The 7,500-nt window shown below is 41.5% G+C and overlaps 1 protein-coding gene and 1 pseudogene across 1 annotated transcript in view; one reads left to right on the top strand and one right to left on the bottom strand.

Annotated features, from left to right (window-relative positions):
- The window catches only part of LOC138051683 (uncharacterized), a 10,318-nt pseudogene extending 3,750 nt beyond the window's left edge, over positions 1-6,568 (top strand).
- Positions 6,569-6,690: 122 nt separating this feature from the next.
- Positions 6,691-7,500, bottom strand: part of LOC138051694 (ATP-dependent helicase wrn-1-like) — a 3,776-nt gene continuing 2,966 nt past the window's right edge. The window contains exon 2 of the mRNA XM_068897956.1: positions 6,691-7,500. This exon is cut by the window's right edge and continues 1,685 nt beyond it. The gene's annotated coding sequence lies outside the window, so the exon portion shown is untranslated.

The raw sequence follows: 7,500 nt of genomic DNA, 5'->3' as shown, positions 1-7,500 counted from the left end.
AGCTTGAGGGTATCTTCAAGCTTCTTGCGTAGCTCAAACACATACTGATAGCTGTTCTTTACTTCAGGCTCCTCCAGCTCTTTCGTCCAAAGCTCTTTGAGAATAAACATCGGTCCTCTGACAGCTCTTCCATACAACAACTCAAACGGCGAAAAACCAGTAGACTCCTGGGGAACTTCACGATATGCGAACAGCAACGGGTTAATATAGCGATGCCACTGTCTTGGCTGTTCGCTGCACAATCTCTTTAACATGCTCTTCATTGTTCCATTAAACTTTTCCGTCAGGCCATTACACATAGGATGATATGGAGTCGTGGTAAGCTGTTTAATGCTCAAAAGTCGCGTCACTTCCTTCATACACTCAGAGACGAACTGCATACCAAGGTCACTCAAGATCTCTTCAGGCACACCCAAACGACTAAAGATATCCACCAACGCTTCTGCCACAGTCTCAGTATCAATGTTCTTCAGCGGAACGGCTTCAGGATAACGAGTTGCAAAGTCGACCAATGTCAATATATATCTATGGCCGTCCTCACTCGGGGGAACAATAGGTCCAACCAGGTCGATTGCTACTCTCTTAAATGGCTTGTCAATTAATGGCATCTTCTCTAAGGGAACTTTCGGTACGGAACCCTTGTTAACTGTCTTCTGACATACATCGCAGGACTTGCAATAACGAGTCACGTCTCCTTGAATGCCTGGCCAATAGAACGCGCTTTGAATCTTATCAGTCGTTTTCTTTATTCCCATGTGACCTCCCATGATCGATCCGTGCGCTAGTTCCATTATTCGACTTCTCAGCTGCACAGGAACCATAACCTGCTTCAGGGGTTTACCTCCGTTCACATAAGGGTGCTTGTAGACACGGTACAGAACTCCACCTTTCACTTCAAATGAAATCTCAGCCTGGCCTCTCGCAACTACGTTGTCTTTCTCCCAAAATTTCTGTAGGCTCTCGTCATCACGCTGCATCTCCTTGAGCTTTTCTCTATCAACTACAGGACTTTCTTTGGTATCCGGTACCTTCAACGGAATATGTTCTCCAACTTTTTTAGCTTGACTTCTCGTGGTTACAGCACAAGCTTCTTGTACAGGAACTTGCCAGCTTGGGTCTGGGTCGTCAGCGGCTCTTGCGCCTGGTACATTACCAATAATCAAATCATAAACAGCATCGGGAAGACACTGCGCTTCCACTTGGCCCTTAAGATAAGGTGTATCAACATCAATCTTTGCGATGGGAACCTTCCTTGCCGTATTGTCAATGAGCAGCATAACATTAAATTCGCCAGTAAACTGATCCTCTGACACAAGGTCCTTCTTTACTACAATTCCACTACAACCAGTATCTCTCAGGACATCAACAGGCTTCTCTCCAACTCTACCTTTCACGACAGGCATTTTACTTCTCACTCCAGTCAACGGTTCAATACAAGCACTACTTAACAATGGAATCTTCTTACCACAGGCTAACAGCAGCTTATCATCTTTAATACAGGCCTTAACTTCTTCAACAGTAGGTTTAACCTCAGGTGGCTGAACTAAACAACTGGCACTCACTTGACCACGCTGCACAGGGTTACCATCCTTACTTTGTCCTCCTGATCTGCGTCCACCTGATCGACAGTTTCTAGCTTCATGACCCTGCTTACCACATAGGAAACACTTTCTTGTTAGGGTTGGGCAGTTGACAGCTTTATGACCTCGGGTGTTGCACTTAAAGCAATGCAGAGCTGGTGGATTAATCTGCATGTTCTTGGCTTCGTCCCTCTCAGGCTGTACTGTTGGCTTTCTGCTCGCTGAGCTGAACAAATGTTTACCATGAGCCTCCAAGTACTGGTCAGCGATCTTCGCCATCTTTGCTAGAGTCTCAGGTGCCCTTTCTCGCAGGTGAATTGCCAAATCCTTAGGGCAAGAGTCAATAAATTGTTCTTTCACGATCAGGTCCTTAAGACCATCAAAGGAAAGCGCAGTATCCGAAAGCTCTAGCCAACGTAACAGGTATCTGTCCAGTCGCACAATAAACTGCTCCGGACTTTCGTCAACTTCTGGTTTGGATGCTCTAAATTTTCGACGATAGCCGTCTTCGGTAAGGTCATATCTCTTCATTAACGCAATCTTTACCCTGTCATAATCCTTAGCTGCGTCCTCCGATAAACGTGAATACACTTCTAGTGCCCGTCCAGACAACAGAGCACTGAGCTTCGATGCCCATCCATCTTTTTTCCACTTAGCTGTCTCCGCAAATCTCTCGAACCTCTGCAAATACGCGTCCAAATCGTCTTTACCATCAACAAACGAGGGGAGTTTAGGTGCCTTAACCCGATCCTCTCTCACTTCAGGACGTACGTCAGCACTCTCCACAGCCAAACGTGCAATTTCCAGCTCATGTTCTCTTCTTGCCGCTTCAATAGCCTCTTTCTGTTTCAACAGCTCGGCTTCCATCTCCAATTTTCTTAGTTCGCGTTCTTGTCGCCTGGTTTCTCTCTCTTCGTCTTCTCTTCTTTTATCTTCTTCAAGTAATCGACGTTTCTCTTCCTTTTCTTCTTCAAACCGCCTCCTTTTTTCTTCTCTTGCTTCCTCCAATCGTCTTCGTTTTTCTTCTTTTTCTTCCTCTTCCCTTCTTCTTTCTTGTTCTAATTGTCTGCGTTTTTCTTCACGTTCTTCCTCTCTACGTTTCTCTTCGCGTTCTTTTTCTTCTTGTTCACGCACAAATTCAAGCAGCTTTTCTCCTTCCAGACCAAACTTTTCGCCAAGCTGAATAAATTTCTCCATTTTCACAGCACTAAAATTCCACGGCTCTTTCACTCGCTACAACTTTTTTCCACAGCGCAGCTACTTCCTTCCAAGTTGTGATCCTTTCCTGGTTTCTGTAGTCGGCAAACAAATAAATTCCTCTCCAGGACCAGGCCCCCAATGTTACGAGTTCGAATGTTTTGAGGAAAGGTAGCTTGCAAACTAAACTGAACGCAGGGTTGTCGGAACAACAACAAGAAGATTTATTCCAAAAATGAACGTAGTTTCCACGAAGTAAAACTCTTAACAACACGTACTTGATAAACTTACACGGCCTCCGCCAACTTGAATGCACACAGCTTCTGTCACACTTGACTGAACACGGCCAACGCCTACTCTCTTCGCTTGTGAAAAACTAGTTAGAAAAACACTCCGCTTGGACTCGTCTACTTATATACTCTGAGAAGAAACTTCTAGAACTTTCTAAAATAGTAATGAATCTAATAATAGAAAGATTACAAAACACACCGATTTAGAAACGCTTACGTACAAACCTAAATATAAACAAACTACGAACTCTCGCGAAGGGTCTAGAAAGTAACGCTTGTCACGCAATACTATTTTTCGTAACACAAGGATACATGTGCTTTTGTTGCAAAATCAACAGAACAAGGTGATGATGCTTTGGATGCCATTAATAAGTCTATTGAGGTTGCAAAACACTCAGCCCCTAAAGGATTCCAGATCATTGGAGATAACCTGGACCTTCATATTAATGTCAGGCATATGGATAATTCTAACAAGAACAAGTCCCTTCATACATTTAACCTTGTTGCCATGGAGGATGTTGTTACTGGAGAAAATTTACCTGATGTGACTGAGAGGACTCTTGATGTGGTCCAAGTTCATGAGTTTCTGCCCTCCTTGGATGATGTAGAGAAGCTTAAGAAGGATCTAATTCCATTATGGACTCGTGTAATGGTTAAACAACTTTCAGCCTTTCGTTTCTTAAAGTCTGTTGTTGTGTACCACATACCACATGAGTACAGCGAAGCAATGAGATTACCTTCCAATCAGGTATCTTGTAAATGGACATAATATACTATTAAAGGGTTGCCCATAATAACTTTTATATGTAAATTGGGTTGAGATTCGCAAGTATAAATTGCTATCTGTGGTTGTTATTTGAGGAATCTGTGATCCCCTAAATTAGTTTTTCTTTTTGTTATGCCACTGCTAGCAGGAAAGCTATGTATAAGACGATCATACAAATTTAGGGACTCCCAGATTCCATGGAACTAAACACAGAAAGTGTTTGGTATTTGAAACTCAGAAATCTTGCCACTGCAAATTTCATTAGACCTTAAATGTTATTATGAGTCCAGGTTATGTAGCAAGATTTTCTGCTGTCATGTTAACAAGACTAGTACTGTGTGGTTCTATGCAGTTTCCAGACTTCCCCCACCAAGAGTATCTGGAAATTCCTGGGGGGTGGGGGGGGGGGGGTATATGTTATAGCCAAGCTTGTAGAAGAAAAGTTCAAAGCTAAACTGAAATTTACCAGGGGAGGGGCACAAAACAATTTACCCCCTTTGGGTGGAGTATGATTTGAAATTTTTGGACACGACACATTTTACCACAATGATCACAGTGCAGTTTTTTGGGTCATTCAACGGTACTTATTTTTTACAGATACCTCTTGGTTGTCTTCCAAAAAATGAAAGCCTCAATGAGGACATGGTAGACATATTAGAACACCTCCATAGCAACTATGTGCCAATGTCACAAGTTAATGGTACCAAGACGCCTGCCGACTTTGTTTGCTTTGGTGGAGATCAACTCACAGAAGAGAGGTCAAGAAATATTCAGAAGGCACGTGCAGATGGCAGGAGTGTGGATGAGAAACTAGATGGCGTTTGGTGTAAGAATGAGGATTGGCATGGCATACGCATTGCTTACCAGGTGTGTTCATTTGTTGCGGATTTTTTCTGTTGGGGGGCGGGGAGGGGAATCTGTTATCAAACTCTTCCCTTTATTCAAATAATATTTTGGACTCACCAAAAAAAGAATCAGTGAAAATTTTGCATAATATTTCTTTTGGACAAAGACTAGTGGAGGAAGATCTACTGTAATATCCCTGTCTGACACAAATGATTCACTCCAAACTTCACAAAAATTATATTTAAAGGTTCTTGCGAGGGTTTAATAGGTGAGAGTTTTGTGGGTTGTAAGATCTAATGCTGATTTTGGTCTCCAACTATGTCATTTGTTTTCAGCTTGCTGTCAACATTCTGCGGAAGCCTAATTCAGTTATGATTGGGGAACAATGGCGAGCAATGCAATCGTGGCTGGGAATTCCAATGCTCTTAGAGACCCCCTTGACCACTATGATTCAGTAAAAGAGTTCTTTGCAATAGAGTTGGATGCCCTCATTATTGCTGCAACCCTTAATCATTTTGGAATGGAAGGTATGGAAAGCATTCCAACGAAAAACATGATGCCTGATAATCTTAAGAATTCCAGCAAAGAAGCTCAAAGAAATTGGCTTCACAGGAAAGTAATTTCCATGCTTGAGAAGTTTGTAATGCCTGGAGTGTCTCGCCTTCCTAATCTTCTCGCAGCTTACAACCCTCGTCCTGACTTGCCCTGTCGTGGCCACGGTTGTACAAGAGTTTTCAAGTATGGCAAATGTCGTGTTAAGCATGAGAAAAAGAGCATGGCCTCACAGTAGCGGATGAGGATGCAACATCTGAAAGTAAAGTGGACGACAAGGGGACAGAGGACTATGTGTACAATTATGGTTGCCTCCACCTCAGCATTGGTCTTCTCCTTAGGAGTGCAGATGACTCTGTAAAAGAAGGTGATGGTGAACGGCTCTTGAGGGTGTGGAATTTTCTCACTGTTTTTTACCGGGTAAACAACCACAGCAAATATGCATTAGCTGCTCTCCGTCTCAAGGCATCTCAGCTTGGCTTGCTTACTCCAAGAGAGGCACATAGACTGAAGTGGAACCGTTTTGCCTCTCGAAAGGGAGGGCAAGGTAAATGCATATCTAGGGACCTTCTGGTAGAACAGGTAAATATGGTGTCAAAGGAATGTATCCGTGAGATGGGTGCACCTAACATAAACAGCAGCTCAATTGAATCTTCAACCAAAGCTACAGGGCCACTTCTAGGACTGCTGCAACAGTCTAAGCAAGACCTTGGACAGGGAACACGCAACACACACCACACCAACAAAATCAAGCAGCAGACATTTGTTACTGTGTTAGAACAGGTTCACAAAAAATCAAATGTTTTCGACTTCAAGGCTGGTAGGAGGTATACTTGCTTTCCTGAGGTCAAAAATGATCTGTATGATGGGGTGAATGTCACAAGGCTGCACCGCTGGATTTGTCGCCATCGTAAAAAGTGGCATAGACAAAATCAAGCCTTTTACAAGATTTAATGGACCTCTTTAGCTTGAGCAGTTTGTTTACCGATTTCAGACCATGTGACATTCTCTGGGAGTTGTTCCTTTATCCATCTAAAAGTTATTCAATCATATACACATGACTATTTGAAAGTTTGAAAGCAATAAATCTCAAGAGCAATATCACATGGTCTGAAATGGGACAACAAACCACCCAAGCTAAAGAGCTCTATTCTTCACATTGGTGAAAGGTTTCCATCAGAATTGTAATCTTTCATGGGGTATCACAATGACAATGCTAATCTGCAGTAAGGGTCCCACCCTTGAATTTCAGGGGTCCTCCACTGGGAGGTTATGGATAAAAACATGTGAATGACAATGCTGATTCAATTTGAGTAACATGCTACCTCAATGGATTACTTATGAAATTTGACTAATGCCACATCCAGCATAGTTGTTACTGAGTTCATACTTGTAGATTATCGAGAAATATGTACTACACTATGTAAATTCCATCACAAAAAATCTAAATTACCAAGGGTTAGAGTTTTATCACAAAAATTTAATATAAGGATTACCTGCTACTAACAACAGTCTCATAGCTTTAATATGGCAATTAAATAAATTCGTACACAGTTTGGATATCAATAATTTCAGCCAGTTTACAACAAATACATATCATTGATTCAAGCAAATTTGTAATATATTATATTGACTGCAAGGCGGACATGTTTAAACTCAGAAATTCCATTATCCAAGGTGGAAAGTGTAAATACTTTAAACAGTTTTAGTATATTACTGAAACTATAATTCTATTGTAAGCAAACATGAACACATAGCATAACAAAATACTGGTTATGATGTACACAAGGGCACCTCAATAAGGGGCAGTGTCATGAAGATTTTGCTGTTTTAGGCAATTCTGTGCTAAAATCATTACATTTATGTTTTAGAACAAAATAGTTCTGTAAAGCTATGACAGAGATATTTAATGAATATTTTCAGAGAGGGCTAGCTGTAATAAATTTATTGAGGATTTTGGAAGACGTACCATAGAAATTTGAAAAAAATAATTTGGCCAATTTTAAAAATAATAAGGCCACTGTATTCAAGTATCAATCCATTTCCATCCTTGCCATTCGTAGCGACAGGTGACAGGAAACAGTTTCATTACCTTCAAATAATCTTTAATAACAAAGCTATGCCATTAGTTTTGGAATTCAATTAACACGAAGACACCTAGCTTTTTATAGAGTTTCCAAATAGCATGACACTGCCCCTTTAAGGCCTCTGCTTTAAAATCTTCAGAAACTGTTTTTAGCAATTCCCAATAGGGGGACATGGGAATGGC

Source organism: Montipora capricornis, chromosome 1, assembly GCF_036669925.1.
Source record: "Montipora capricornis isolate CH-2021 chromosome 1, ASM3666992v2, whole genome shotgun sequence".
Taxonomy (NCBI): domain Eukaryota; kingdom Metazoa; phylum Cnidaria; class Anthozoa; order Scleractinia; family Acroporidae; genus Montipora; species Montipora capricornis.
This window is presented reverse-complemented; position numbering and strand designations above follow the sequence as displayed.